This window comes from Grampus griseus (genome assembly GCF_964374135.1).
Source record: "Grampus griseus genome assembly, chromosome: 18".
Lineage (NCBI taxonomy): Eukaryota > Metazoa > Chordata > Mammalia > Artiodactyla > Delphinidae > Grampus > Grampus griseus.
The window spans coordinates 45,966,981-45,982,790 of NC_139012.1; positions in this window are offsets into that span (position 1 = coordinate 45,966,981).

Sequence of the window (15,810 nt, forward strand, 5' to 3'; positions counted from 1 at the left end):
AACAAAGGTGTTAAAAATAATAAATAAATAAATTAAATTAAACACAGGGAAAACAATAAAATATGGAATGAGATAAAAAATGTCATTGGTAATCATAGAAAAAATTAGTTTTCTATAGGATGGGATGGGAAATTATATCAGATGAGTTACAAAGTGATTGTAGAAGGGGAAAAGTTTCGGTGATTAATGCCTATACTAAGTAGCTGTTTGTGAAAAAAAATGTGTAGAAAATATGCATAGTAGCTGGCATAAAATATGTGGTTAAAATTTACTCTCTCCTTTTTTTTAAGGTAAGATTTCAAAAATTTAAAATGTTTTTTTAAGATATTCTAGGAATGTCATCAAAAAGAGATATTGAATATAGAGAACAATGATGTAAGAGTTCACTTATGTAAGATAAGAGTCCATTCTTTTGCATGTGGATATCCAATTTTCCTAATATCAATTACTACAGAAACTATCCTTTCTCCATTGTGTATTCTTGGCACCCTTGTTCAAGATCAGTTGACTGTATATGTGTAGGTTCTCTATTCTGTTCCATTGGACTACAGGTCTGTTTCTATGCAAGTACCATACTTTTTTGATTACTGTAGCTTTGTAATACATTTTGAAATCAGGAAGTGCAATGCCTTCATCTTTGTTCTTCTCTCTCAAGATTGCATTGTCTATGTTGGGTCTTTTCTAGTTCATATGAATTTTAGGATTTTTTTTATTTCTGTAAAATATGCCATTGGGATTTTAAAAGGGATTTCACTGAATCTACAGATAACTTTGTGTACTATGGATATTCTAACAATATTAATTCTTCCAATCCATAAATGTGGGTTTCTTTCCATTTATTTGTGTCTGATTTAAATTCTTTCATCAGTGTTTTATAATTTTCAGTGTACAAGTCTTTCACCTCCTAGGTTAAGTTTATTCTTTTTGATGCTATTGCATTGCTTATATATATATATTACTGTTATATTATTTTTATTGTTATTGTTTCTTAATTTCTCTTTCAGGTAATTTGTTTTCAGTGTATAGAAACACAATTGATTTTTGTGTGTTGATTTTGTATCTTGCAAATTCGCTAAATGCCTTTATTCTAACAGTTTTTGTGGAATCTTTAGGGTTTTCTGGGCTTCTTGCTACATGGTGGCTTCAGGGAAGTCACATTGCTCACCTGGTAGCTACTTTCCAATGAAGATTAAGGCAGAAGTTCCAGTAGTCTTACAAGCAACACCCATAATGAGCACAGTGTCACTTCCACTGCACATTATTATTCAAATTGTTCATCAGCCTGCCCAGCCCATGTAAAAATATACATGTTCATTTAATATATATGCAGATGTGTATATGTGTTTTTCACATGCATGTATGTACTCACACACTACATATATAATCAATTTAATTGCATTTTATGCACACTTATCTATGTCTTATTTTCATTTTACTCAAGAATACTTTGTGGAAATCCATCCACTTTCTGATATATTTATAATTAGTCTTTTTTAAAGCTACATAATATTCCATATTTTGGATTGCCATAATATATTCAGACATAATCTTATATTGAACATTGACTTTGGTCTAAGTTTTCCAATTGTGTTTGTGTGTTTTTTTATCACTACAGATGATGTTACACCAAACATTCTTTACATAGGACTATCATACTTACTTTGTAGGTTGTCCTGTGGATAAGGCTCCTTGCCAAGGAAACGAGTGAGGGCTGAAACACAGCCCATGTTCTACTCTGTAAATCATGAGGTTGGCATCTGCTCTTGGGGGTGGGGAAGAGGGTAGGCATTATTTTCTGACAAAACTCATATTGCTAAAACAAATTGCTTCTATATAATGTGGTACGCAGAAATAATGGTCTCCCATCCCTGACCTCCCCCCCTGCCCAAATCTAAAATGACCACATTCTAATACCTGGTACCTGTGAATATGTTACCTTACATTGCAAAAGCAACTTTGAAGATGGAGTTAAGTTTGTTAATCACCTGACCTTAAAATAGAGAGTTTATCTTCAATTATCCAGATTAGCCCAATGTAATCACAAGGGCCCTTGAAAGTAGAAGAGAGAGGCAGAAGAATAATGAGAGGGAGACATAACTGTAGAAGAAATGAGCAGAGACGTAATGTTGCTGTCTTTGAAGAAGGAGGTAGGGGTCGACTAGACAAGGAATGAGAGAGCCCAGTAGGAGTTGGAAAAGTAAAGGAATGAATTCTTCTTTCAAGCCTCCAAAATGGAATGCAGTTCTACCCAAACACCTTGATTTTAACCCAGTGAGATCCATTTCAGATTTCTGACCTACTGAACTGTAAGATGATATATTTGCGCTGTTTTAAGCTACAAAATTTGTGGTAATTTTGTATGGTATCAATAGAAAATCAATCCTATACATCTATACTTAATAGTGCTTTTATTTTTATGAGCCATATTCACAACAGTGGGATTGCCTGTCCAGAGTATTTTTAATTTATTGACTAATTACCTAGACTTTGATTCCAACAACTTTCAGGACTCCTGGCTGAAATATGTCCCTAAAGAACTGTGTTGAAAGAACTGAAAAACCATATGTCCTTCACTGACATTATAAAAGATGTTCCAGGAGATCTGAAGCTGATAGAGTATAATTGGAATGAGAAAACCCACTTTTGAGTCAGCATTCTCAGATAGCTGTTCACTGACCTGTGTTAACGCATATGAGAATTCCTTGTTTTTCTAGAAAGAAAAAAATCACTGTCCTTGTATGTTACTTGAGAATGTTATAATTAACACATTTAAAAATAAAATTTTAAATAACATAGCTGTTTGTAACTGTTGACATGGTAGGAATTTTAAGAAATTTTACCTCAAATTTTATTTACTTTAAAATGTGAAAATATCTCAGTTACCAAAATATATGTACTATTGTATAATTTTATAGTGATGCTATTCTTAACAATGACCAGTGCTTACAAATGATTATCTCTATAGTATTTATTGTGTATTCCTAAAAGTAAAATATGAAATACATCTACTTTGCACAAATAAAAATTATATAATAAGTATAATTTGTGATGTGAAATTGACAAAGTACCATTTTTAACATTTGTGGATTTCATATGTGAGACAATTAAGAGAAACACTGAGAATCCTTCGTCATTGTGACATTTTTTTTTCAGGCTCCAATGATGTGAAAGTTTTATTTTTATTTCACCTAAACATTTTGAGATTTACAAAACACAACTCATGTTTTTACCTGTATATTTATATCAAAGGTGAGTACTCATAAGTGGATGCTTGTTTTGCAGCAATTAATGATGAAGCACTATGTTCTGCTTTCCTTCATAAATGTGTTTACTTGTACACAAAGGGCAATACTAATCTCTTTTGTAGTGTACTATTTTTCTATCCCAAGAGTAACTGATTGTTTCTTGGTTCACAGGTTTCTCCTCTCACTATGACAGTTTTAAAACATTGATGCATTGATGTGCTTAAGACAAACGTATGTGGGCTTCCCTGGTAGCGCAGTGGTTGAGAGTCCGCCTGCCGATGCAAAGGACACGGGTTCATGCCCCGGTCCGGGAAAATCCCACCTGCCGCGGAGTGGCTAGGCCCGTGAGCCATGGCCACTGAGCTTGCGCGTCCAGAGCCTGTGCTCTGCAACGGGAGAGGCCACAACAGTGAGAAGCCCCCATACCACAAAAAAAAAAAAAAGAAAAAAAAAAAGATAAACGTATGCTATTTTTCTTATTTTTACATGTTTTCAGTGTTTAGGGTTTTTTTCCCTCCATGGATATGTGATTTTATGACTAGATAAGAAAATTATGTTCCCAAATTCACAAGCTACATGATTAATAAAGTTCTGAATGATGTTTTCATTTAAAACTTTGCCTTAGTTATTTCTTTAAGGTGCAAATAAATAACTGGGGAATATTTTGATATTGATTTATATACTTTAATTTTGTGTCTTTAATTGTGTGTATGGTGTCTGTCTCTGTTCAAGATGTTTATATGTGTGACTATAACTTGTTATTAGATAGTTGAACTTTTCAACACATCACTGAAATTAGTATTTGAACCATAAAATACCACAATATTTAGTTCTAAGATCCACTATGATCTTCTTGAAATAACATGGGTACATAGTTTCTCTTCTTTTATTAATTCAGAATTCTTTCATTCTTAAATAAAGTTTACAGTTCTAAATCAAAATATTCAATTAAGTATGAAAACAAAATCTGAGATTCAAGTACTTTAGTCTCTTTCTTATGCCAGAGGTAAGGGCATGGTTAACATTTTCTTGTTTTAATTACTACTTAAGTACAAAAATTTTGTTATTTAGGGTTAATGGTTTCACTGAATTAAATTAATATAGATTTTTCTTTATTTATATTTAAGCTACTTTGACATCAAGTCCAAATATATTTTTGCAAGGAGGAAAAAAAATCAAGACTCAGCAAAATTTTTTGACTTGCCTAAGTTTAGTAAATAGAAACATTCACAAAGAATTGATTTACCTCTTTACTTTTACATGTGAACCTTAGGCAAATTTAATATAAGAAGTACTGAAAGAATAATGAGTTTAGAGAATTGTTATCCACTATACAATGTGTGTGTATAGCATTTAAAATTGAATTTCATATGTACCCAACTTTTCAGGCACCCAACATTTTTTTTTGTTTCAGGTACAAGTCTTTCAATTAGATCCATTATTTTTTAAAACTAATTTTGTAGCTTATTGAAACATGAATATTATTTATTTATAATATTTGTGGAGAATTCTACAGAATGTGATAATGTCATTCTATTTTATTTTGATTTATTAACCTTTTGATGCATATGCTATGAACTTCTTATTTCTAAAGCTAGCAGTCTGCGAGTGTTTGTGTGTGTGTGTGTGTGTGTGTGTGTGTGTGTGTGTGTGTGTGTGTGTGTGTTTAGGAATGGCAGTGTGCATATATTACATGGGCAGCATTTGCATTTAGGTAACTCAGGCTAAAGAAAGCAGGATCATGAGTAAGCACACACTAATCCTTAATCAAAATTTTTATAAAGCTCAAAGCAAATATTTAGATGTCAGCCCCAAAGCACCCAGGACCATAAACCAAATCCTCCAGAATCCTAGCCTTAGAAAACAGATCTCATAGTCAGGAGAAATGGGAAACTCATTTAGGAATTAAATCACAATATATTTTCCAGTTCATAGCTTTCTAAACAAAACACAAAGTATCTCCAAATGTGGTTCACAGGCTAAAAAAGAGACAGAGGTAACAACCAACAAATTAGCTGTTATCTGGAGATAACAACACACTGTCTAATAATGAAAGATACACTGCTATATTAAATTTCCTAGTGTCCAGATACTGAAGGAAATATCTCCTAACAAGCACTCAACATTTAAGGGAATATTATTTCAAAGTTTCAAATTGTGAGAAATAATTAATATAATTATAATACTAAAATTCCAAGAACAACAATCACCACAAAACCTCAAAAACAATGTTAGCATATGGTCTTTGTTATTAACCAAGGATATTCATTTCAACTATTTATTAGTTTAAAGGCTATGTAAATTTTGAAACACAAAACATGCCCAAAATACTCAATTTGAATAAGATTAGTAAAATGCTTAACCTCTTTCAACCCTATTTTGCTTATGCTCTAGCATCAAGGAAAAATATGATAGAGGAATATTATGCTGACCAGAGAGTCAGAAAAGGGGAAATTAATGGCAAACCAAGATCTGAAACATGCCATTCTTCAGAGAAAGAATCGAACACCCTTGACAATGCTTGATAGAGATTTTTTCTATGCACAGAGTCGCTGCACAGATAGACCTATTTTGCTGTTAGCTGCCTGATGCTTCAGAATGAAGAATGTGGCTGCAGGATGAAACAGCTAATTCTGGGAGAGTGGCCAGAGGGAAATCAAATTTCCCTCATGGGAATTGTTGGTAGTGCAGTCCTGGATATATAAAGAATTATTTAAGTAAAACTTCTCTTACAGCCAGTCTTTTGCCCTTACCCTATAAATTTAATTTTCTACATTAAACACATTTACACACTAAATAGTATTGTAAGTACATGTGTGGTTTTCTTCTAAGAAAAAGTAAGGAATATGCAATCTTATTAAGCTTCCAGGTTGCAAATTCTATCAGTGAAGAAAAGAAAAAGCACTTGTTAAAAATATGTGCTATTGTTTAAGATCTAAATAATGTGGATACTTAAAATACAAGTGCTTTTCTAATTGTTGACTTTGGCAAAATTCTCTCATTAACAAAAAAAATGTAGCATGGCCCCAGACAGAAAATTAAAATTTGTTTTTGAGCTTCAACCTCTAATTAGTGCCAAGATGCTGTTTGTGACACGGCACGTTCATATTAATAGTATGCAAGATACTTAATTTTGAAATAAGTGCTTACTGTCAGTGTATCAATGTGACATGTACAGGCTGCATGTACATTTGCAGCAAGAGAGAAAACTTATAAGCATTACAATCTTTCCCTGAGAAATGAGTGCAGGACAATGCATATCTCTCTTGAGTAAAGCTTTGAGAAGTGGTAGAAGACTAATCTTCACTCATCTAATTGCCTAATAAGAGGACTTTTTGATATGTTACCTACATGTGAATATCTTTCCTAACTACTTTAGGCAGCATTTTGTTGCTTTACACAGTTCTCCAAGACAACACATGACTTGCTAAAGAGTGTCAGATTCTTGCCTGAAACAAGTTATAGCTATCATATTAAATAAATCACTGAACCATTGTGTTCTACAGGGAATGAAAAAAGTGATGCAATTCATGCAGGCCTGCTTCTACCTGAATCCAGGAATTGATGGTTTGATGTGTATTCTTTAGTTCAAACAGAAATAAAAATCTTAAGAGGAAGTTTATAGTCACTGATATAAATAAAGGAATTATTTCTCTTATCAGTACATTTAAAGCATACCATAATGAAATATAAACACATGAAGGAGTTAAAGGCTTGCAGATGACCAAATTACAGCCATATTCCATGGTAGCTTAGCTTCTGTGTTCTGCAAATGTGGAAGTAGTAATAGCACATGAACTTTAACAGAAATATTTCCCATAGACATAACACAGACAGAAGTTAAATATTGTCTCCTGCCATGCAACTGACTACATTATGGGCTTGTTTTAAATAAAAAGAAATTCATTATGAATGTTTGTCACTTTTAATTCAGCAACTATGAACAACTATAAACAATTCTGTTTAAAAAACAAGTTTCAAAATCTGTCTGTATGATAACACACAAAATTGCTTGGGACATAAATTAAAGAGAGCAAGTATGTCCCATCAGCATACAGTAAAAAATGCAATAATGACAATGGCTAATTTTTTTAAAGTCAGAGATTCATGCACTAATTCAAAGTTTTAAATTTGCTAATTTTTCATAGTATCATCTTGAATTACCATACACCATACACTTTCTACTGAAGTATTTGATTTATGCCTAACTAATTTCATAATTTATTAAAAATTAATGTAATAAATCTAGATGATAATTTATAAGCACATTTATATATATTAATTTTTTGATTTTCATCTTCACAATAGCCATGTGACAAAATCATGTATGTGAATTTGATCATGGAAACTGAACTCTGAGGCTTGAACTGTTCCATCTTTATACCCATCAACAATCTCTCTCTTCCTTATCTCTCTTTCTCTATGTCAGTCACACACACACACACACACACACACACACACACACATTTGTGCAGAATAGAAAATAATGAAAAAATCTTCCAAGTTTAAAAAGCAACCATCTATTTCCACACACACTCTTGTAAAGTTTTTTAATCCAAATTTTGGTAGCTTCTAAAACAATTTATGGAATCAAAGAATAGTTACAAGCCCACACCAGGTGCTAACTAGGCAGAAATGGAAGGATTTAAAGCAAATGATAAGAAAACAGCATAACTACAAGCTCCCAATTTGCAGTGGGATGATGGTCTAGGACCAGCATAATGAACAGGGTCCTGCTCCTTAGCGAATCAGGAGCCAACTTTGGAGGGCCATGTCCCTTCTTTCTGGATCTCAAAGGCAAAGAGCTTGAGCCTTTTAACTAAGTCATATATTTATAGTTGAGAAATATTTGAAATATTACAGGGTGGTCCTTGGAAATCTCTAGATACACTTTTTCCTTTGGTTCTGTCTAAAAATTAGACTTTCCTTTAAATACCTGCTGGTATAATTTACTGATGTCATGAGCAAAATTTGATGAAAACTATCTCCATTCTACTCCCTCATTTTAAGTGTTTCTCAGAAAACTTTCATCATTAGTATTAAAATTTACTCCATATTATATAATATGTTTGCTCTAAGTGTAATAAGAAGCACTATGATTATATAATGAATTTTTGTTCTTTTTGAAAGTTATGATGGCATAAATTCTAATAAAGCAAAAGTTGATTTTTAACTCAGAGAAACCTGTTTGTTCTCTGATTATTGTGTATTGTATGAATAAGTATAACTTCTGACAAAGTAAAATTTCTTCATTTGTAAGGTGAGCAAGAGTATTGAGTGCCAAATATCTCTTAAAACTACTAATAAGTGATTAAGCAAGAGTTTTATCTAGAAACCTATGTAGATACTTCAAATATTTGTGGTGTCCTACAATTAAGCAGTCATTCTACACTTTAGGATTTACATGCTGATTAATATGGAAACTTTATTAATGAAATTAAATTTTGGAATATGAAGGTTACTTATGTGTAAGAGACAGCCTCCTGTCCCCTAGAATTCATTTATCCTCTCTTTGATTTGGTAATAGACACCCTCTGCCTTTGAGTGTCAGCTGGATACTTGATGGTCCAGCTAGAGTGTACATTTTCCAGCCTCCCTTTCATTAGCTGTATCCTTATGGATAAGTTTCGAAGAGTGGAATGTGAGCAGAAATAATGTGTACAAATTTAATTTCATATTTAATTAATAAAACTGATTATGTTCAACTTTTTCCTCTTTTCTACTACAGGAAGTGGTAATAATTGGAGTAGCCACCTTAAGTTCAGACATGGAAGCCACGTGATGAAAATAAAGGACATTCTGCTAACCTGGATGCCTGAATGACCATGTGAATTAAAGTCACAAATCCACCCAGGACCACTTACTTACCTCTGGACTCTTGAGGGAGAAATACAATTCTGTCTTGTTTAATCTCATTATTATTGGATCTCTTTGTAATGGCAGCCTTACTAACCATACATTGTCCCAGATTTATTTACTAAAAGCACATTTTCTAAAGTCTTTTGAAGTCAGAATATTCACCATCATCATCAACACTGATTATTTAGATATGCAAACATAACAAGTTGAAACAAGACTATGAGTAGATTACTGTGCATATAGCAAAGACATGTAGCACTAACTTATCAAATATTTTATAAACATTAAAATATTTATAAAATGATCTTTAATAATATCTTGTGTATGCTATTTATAATTAAAATTCCCTTCAAATGCAATTCTTAATGAAATCTGACATTTTAACAACAGACTAAAGGCCTATTCAGGAGATTAACTATGTATCTCAGACCATAATGAACTTTTAATAAAATTATGTCTGTAGTAAGGCAGAATGATATTGCCAACAGAATTCATATGGAGATGTGTATAAGAGCTAACAAGTAATATTTATGGAATACCAGCTTTGTACCAAACATCCTTCATATGATATTTTATTTAATTCTCAAAACAAAAGGTTTTTATTTTCATAAGGTTTTTATTATCATGGATGCTTTGTTTCTAAGGAACTCTCAGATGTAGATGGCTGCCTCTCTCCCAACCTTTATCAGTTATCATTGTCCCAAAGCTTGCTCTTAGAGTAGAATATCTCAAATGGTTGGTTACAGCTTGAGCAGCCCCTTAACCTATGCCTTCTCTTCTTCTTAAGTAAAGGGTGTAATTCAATTGGAGGTTGAGGGAGACAATTTTTTCATCTACTCAATGTTTCTGCATTATCAGTTGCAGGATAGTGTAACAAAAGTGCTGACTTCAGGACTACCTGTATTATAAGGAAACAACTTTCTTGATGGTGAATATACTAGGTACATGCTTGACTCTCCTTTTGACTTTATTCAGATCATGACTAATAGTGACAGAGCTCAGCTTGGGGAGTGAAGGAAAAGTAAGTATTTCTTAACAATAATCATGTTATCTATGAATAAGTATATTTGACAAGCACTCAATCACTGACTCTTGGAGGAGGAAAAGGGTGAACTTATTATAAAGGGTTGGGTAAGTCATTAAACTTACCTTCACAGCAGATATAATCTTCCCCTAAAGCCATGGTCTTAGGGTAAGTAAATATAGTAGCTATTAGGGAGAAAAGTCAGTTAAGTTCATTTTTATGAAGTCTGAGGAAATTTCTATAACAAAAGAATAATTATCTCTTTTTTCACAACTTAAGTCCTAGTAGCTCACTCCTGAGCAAAAGGGAAAAGTCGCAGTGAATATAGATTATCTAGTAAATCCATGAAAATTGCTTCTGAATTTTTTTTTGATATTGCAATATCAAACAATTGAATCCAAGTCATTCAAAATGTGAAAAGATTTTCTGTAAACATTACCAAACAATCCTTTAGATCACTTTCTTAGAAAAAGAACACACATAGAGGGGTGTCACTGTCATTTTAGCTGAATGTAAAGATTGTACAAATTAACTTTTAAATTAGTTAATTTAATAATATTGTTTTGCTATCTCTCATAAACCAGTGTATTGTTGAGATTGTAATTGCAGGAATATGATTCAATGGTTCATTTTGGATCATTGCTATACTTTGGTATTTTTCACAGAACTAGAACAAAAAATTTCACAATTTGTATGGAAACACAAAAGACCCCGAAAAGCCAAAGCAATCTTGAGAATGAAAAATGTAGCTGTAGGAATCAGGCTCCCTGACTTCAGACTATACTACAAAGCTACAGTAATCAAGACAGTATGGTACTGGCACAAAAACAGAAATATAAATCAATGGAACAGGATAGAAAGCCCAGAGATAAACCCATGCACATATGGTCACCTTATTTTTGATAAATGAGGCAGGAATGTACAGGGGAGAAAGGACAGCCTCTTCAAAAAGTGGTGCCAGGAAAACTGGACAGGTACATGTAAAAGTAAGAGATTAGAACACTCCCTAATACCATACACAAAAATAAGCTCAAAATGGATTAAAGACCTAAATGTAAGGCCAGAAACTATCAAACTCTTAGAGGAAAACATAGGTAGAACACTCTATGACATAAATCACAGCAATATCTTTTTTGACTCACTTCCTAGAGAAATTGAAATAAAAACAAAAATAAACAAATGGGATCTAATGAAACTCCAAAGATTTGCACAGCAAAGGAAACCATAAACAACACCAAAAGACAACCCTCAGAAAATATTTGCAAATGAAACAACTGACAAAGGATTAATCTACAAAATGTACAAGCAGCTCATGTAGTACAATAACAAAAAAACAAACAACCCAATCCAAAAATGGTCAGAAGTCCAAAATAGACATTTCTCCAAAGAAGATATACAGACTGCCAACAAACACATGAAGGAATGCTCAACATCATTAATCAGAGAAATGCAAATCAAAACTACAATGAGATATCATCTCACACTGGTCAGAATGGCCATCATCAAAAAATCTAGAAAAAATAAATGCTGGATAGGGTGTTAAGAAAAGGGAACACTCTTGCACTGCTGGTGAGAATGTGACTTGGTACAGCCACTATGGAGAACAGTATGGAGGTTCCTTAAAAAACTACAAGTAGAACTACCATATGACCCAGCAATCCCACTACTGGGCATATACCCTGAGAAAATCATAATTCAAAAAGAGTCATGTACCAAAATGTTCATTGCAGCCCTATTTACAATAGCCAGGAGATGGAAACAACCTAATTGTCCATCACCAGATGAATGGATAAAGAAGATATGGCACATATATACAACGAGATAAGACTCAGACATAAAAAGAAACGAAATTGAGTTATTTGTAGTGAGGTAGATGGACCTAGAGTTTGTCATACAGAGTGAAGTAAGTCAGAAAGAGAAAGACAAATACCATATGCTAACACATATATATGGAATCTAAGAAAAAAGTATATCATGAAGAACCTAGGGGTAAGACAGGAATAAAGACACAGACTTTCTAGAGAATGGACTTGAGGATATGGGGAGGGGAAAGGGTAACCTGTGACAAAGTGCGAGAGTGGCATGGACATATATACACTACCAAAGGTAAAATAGATAGCTAGTGGGAAGCAGCCGCATAGCACAGGGAGATCAGCTCCGTGCTTTGTGACCACCTAGAGGAGTGGGATAGGGAGGGTTATAGGGAGGGTGACACAATAGGGAAGAGATATGGGAACATATGATTATGTATAACTGATTCACTTTGTTATAAAGCAGAAACTAACACACCATTGTAAAGCAATTATACTCCAATAAAGATGTAAAAAAAAATAGCTTAACTATACATGTGTATGCATGTTGGGTGTTTATATATCACAAACACACAAAGAGACACAGCGAGAAAGGGGAGTTTTTGTTTTTGTTTTTACTTTTAACTTTTAAAGGTCATAAATCTCAACATCTACTTGTGAGTTAGAGGCTTGATATTTTGAAACTAACTTTTACAAATAATGTGTAATGGTTTCCTTGGGCTCATGGTTAACATTTAAGTAATATTTCCATGCATTTTATTGGTACTCATATCAGATGTTTACTTCAAACCTTTAAACCAGAATTCTTGTTTAGAGGAACAAAATTATTGCATTAAATAATACTTAATATATTTTTCTCATACTTATTTTTAAGAAATAAATAAAATATTGTATGCCACTAAAAGGATCAAGAAAATGAATGCAATCCATGTTTTACTGTATTGAGAGGTTTATATTTCCAACAGTAAAATGAGAATTTCTGTTATATTTGGTGAAAACTGTAGAGCCAGTAATATTTTGCTTTTATGATCTGAAAACACACTGATTATTTTTTAAAAGAGATCTTTTGTATGTGAAATTTAATTCCCTTGGCTCTTTACCAGTTGCACTGATGATAACAGTACATAGTGTTTCGCTAAAATTGAGACTTCATGAAAAATGCAAGAACTCTATGCATAAGTCACTTTTTATCCATACACAGATTTTGATGGCAATCACCTTAGTTTGTGATCATTGGGGTAAGTATAAGTAGAATTATATTTTGCACAGGTTTAACAACAGTTGATCCTTATACATCAGAAAATGAAAAAATAGAAAATTAGCATCTTTTATCACGTATCTTTTGAAGATGAGTAAATTTTTTTTTTTTGGCATTTCTGTGGTCCTTGAAATTCTACAGTGCTTGAGAAAAGCACAGCTAGATAGAATTCTAAGTGTGTGGTACCCAATTCCAACCTTGACCTTACAATAACTAGGGACATATAGTTAGTGAATAAATTATTATTTTTTCACAAAAGCAAATATTTTGAGATCTGAAATACCTGGGCGTAGCTGCAAAGGTGTACAATTAGATGTTTTTAAATTATAAAAGTATTGCTAACAGATCTGACATCTCCTAACAATTATTATTATGCTGTTATCATCCAGTTCTCTATCATTCTTCTTATTTCTTGCTACAATAGATCAGAAATATGGATTTCTAATTTTATTCTAATGGCAATGTTAAACAACATTTTCAGACTTGTGAGTGATAAAATAGGATTTAAATTTTAGAAGAATCTCTCTGCTTGCATGTTAGAAAATTGACTATAGTTGGAGAAAATAATGAGGAAAATCAATTGAGAGGAAATTCAGTAGTCAAATGGCAGGAAAGATGGTGATATGGACTAGAGTCACAGCAGGAAACCAAGAAGTAAAAAAAATACTTAAGGTACATTTGGAACAAAGATGAAAATATATGGTGATGAATATGGTTTAAGGGAAAGAGAAGAATGAAGGATGATTCCTATGATGTTTTTGGTTAGGAAAACTAGACAGATTATGGGCTTATTTTCTAAATGAGGAAGACTCAGGAAAAAACATTTAGGAGAGGAAGCATATGAACCCAACAATTCTGTTTTAGACAAGATCAAATTGAGATGATAATTAAATATTCACTTAAGGTATAACTGAAGCAATTGAATATAGAAGTCCAGCCCTCAAATAGGAGGGCAGGGCTAGGGAGACAAACTAAAAAGTCAACATTATATGGGAGATATTAGGCTCGTTGATTTGACTGAAAAAAATTTATGGTAATAATGCAAATAGAGGGAAAAAAATCAGAGGAGTAAGGTATGGGGATACAAACATTTTAGGGATCATATAAAAGGGCATTTGTATAAAAACAGACAAAAAGTGTGAGGTGTCATGAAAGTCAAAAAAGAAAAGAAAAGTCAAAAAAGAATAAAATTAGAAAAGGAAATCTACTGTGTGGAATAAAGTGAATGGTTGAGTAAAATGAGGATACAGTGGTATCCATGGAAAAGGCAAATGGAGGTCATTGTTGATCTTAACAAGAGCAAATTCACCTAGGTGAAGGTTTTTAGGGGAGATAAGTCTGACAGAAGTGGTTTTAATAAGTGGAAGATGAGAAAGAAAAATAAATGAAGTGAGGAGTATTATAGAATTATATATAATGTTTTTTTTAATGAAGGATGATAACAGTACATTTTTGTGAAGAAATGTAAGTCTACAAATAGCAGGTGTATTTTTCAGTCACTCTTTTACTTGGTGGTTGACAATGATGCTTTTACTATTTCTGATTTTTTCATTGTGTATGACGAGTAGTCATCAGCTAAATAGTGGGAGAAGGCAGAAGGAGATCTGGGTAAAGAAGAAAAACATAAGATAATTTTCTCAGAGAGTAGGGAAATTATATTGGAAAATATATGGGACTGACAGGTAGTATAATATGACAATGTAAGTCCTGTGATCATAACTTTAAATTAATCTACCTAACTAACAGAGGAAATTTTCTGAGATGGATTTCAGAAGAAATCCTCCCAAATGCATGATCAGTCAGATCTACCACTCTTAGCTTTGACAATTCTATGAGAAAACTGACCATTTCTACAGCCTTTAATTACTTCATCAGGTATTTGTAGACAAGCTAATGGATAAACAATAACTTTACTTTTTAAAGCTGCATCAGAGTTTAATATTATAAAGACATTTTAAGCAATAATGAGACATGGGCTTAAATTCATGTTAGTCAAATGGTCAAAAATCATATGAAAAGATACTCCACATTAGCAGTTGTCAGAGAACTATAAGTTAATAACTCAAGGCAATACCACTATATACCCACCAAATGGCTAAAAAGAAAAAGACAGAAAAACAACTATTTTGGTGAGCATATGGATCAATTGAAACTTAGAAACATTACAGGTGGGAATGTAAAATGGTAGTATCACAATGGAAAACTATTTCAGCTAAGATTTTTGGTAGTAGTCTTACTTAACACATCCCAATTTCAAAAGTATTGTTACTGTTAAACATGCAATTTAAGATTGAGAGAATAAGTTAAAATAAATTATATTTGCTGTTATGGTAAACCAGCCATATCTGGAGAAGCTACCAAGCTCATAATACTTTTTTTGGTTTTCTAGCAATAGATCTTTACCTAGATACACACAGTTAATTATGGGTTACCAGCAGTTATTTTATTCCATGTACTTGTCCTATTCGCCAGATTTGATTGGATTCCAACAGGGAATCAAACAATTTGTTAATTATGACTTTGGAATTGGAACTAAAAACATCCTGTCCCAGTCTGACTAATATTTAAACAGAGGATATACATTTTTACTTTAAGACATACAGACTAGGAAGG